This window comes from Mustela lutreola, chromosome 3 (assembly GCF_030435805.1).
Source record: "Mustela lutreola isolate mMusLut2 chromosome 3, mMusLut2.pri, whole genome shotgun sequence".
NCBI lineage: Eukaryota > Metazoa > Chordata > Mammalia > Carnivora > Mustelidae > Mustela > Mustela lutreola.
This window is the reverse complement of record NC_081292.1, coordinates 73,811,731-73,812,500: the sequence shown is the minus strand read 5'-3', so window position 1 is coordinate 73,812,500 and position 770 is coordinate 73,811,731.

The window sequence follows — 770 nt, the reverse complement described above, 5'->3', positions numbered from 1 at the left end:
TTCTTATACTTGTTAGTCTTTTCCATCCAAATGGTTATAAACTCACTGGTAATAGGGACTATTTATCATATATCTATTTTTTTGCTCACTTCAACCTTCCCCATTTTTAGCTCTTAGTTCTTAGTGCTTAGAATAGCTCTGAGCACAGAGGAACAAAAAAATTAATATATATTTTAAAACTTTAGCTTTAATTGAAATAATTAAATTGTTAATTGATTAAAAGAGATCATCCCCTGGGACACTTTAATAATTCTGGGTAAGATAAAAAAGGGTAGATTTTACACTCCTAAGCTGCTGAGGCTTATACACATTTTCCTCCTTGTTATTTTCACCTTCATAAAAAAATATGGCATCTATACTAAGGGCATTACTAATTACAGGGAAACAAAAATCCCCAGAGACTCTCAACATTTACTGCTGGTGTTATTCACTAAGACCATACAATAAATTAGAATTTTCACCTTAACACAATAATCTGGCTTCTGGCTGTGAGAGAACAGCTTGCTTTAAACCAGTGATTCCATCAAAAACAAATACATCAAAACTGAATACATGCAAAGAAGCAAATAGCTATTTTAAGAGTACGAAAACCATTTTATACAAGATTTTTAGGGCCCAACCTTCCAATGAAAAAAGAAATGTTTTAAAGTGAGCCCTAGCTTCTCTGCTTCTCTTCCCTTTCTGGCACTTTCTGATTTCTAAACTGCATCAAGTGGGAAACTAGAAACCTTCAGTTCAGAAATTTGAGCAGAATTTACAAAATTTTCAGT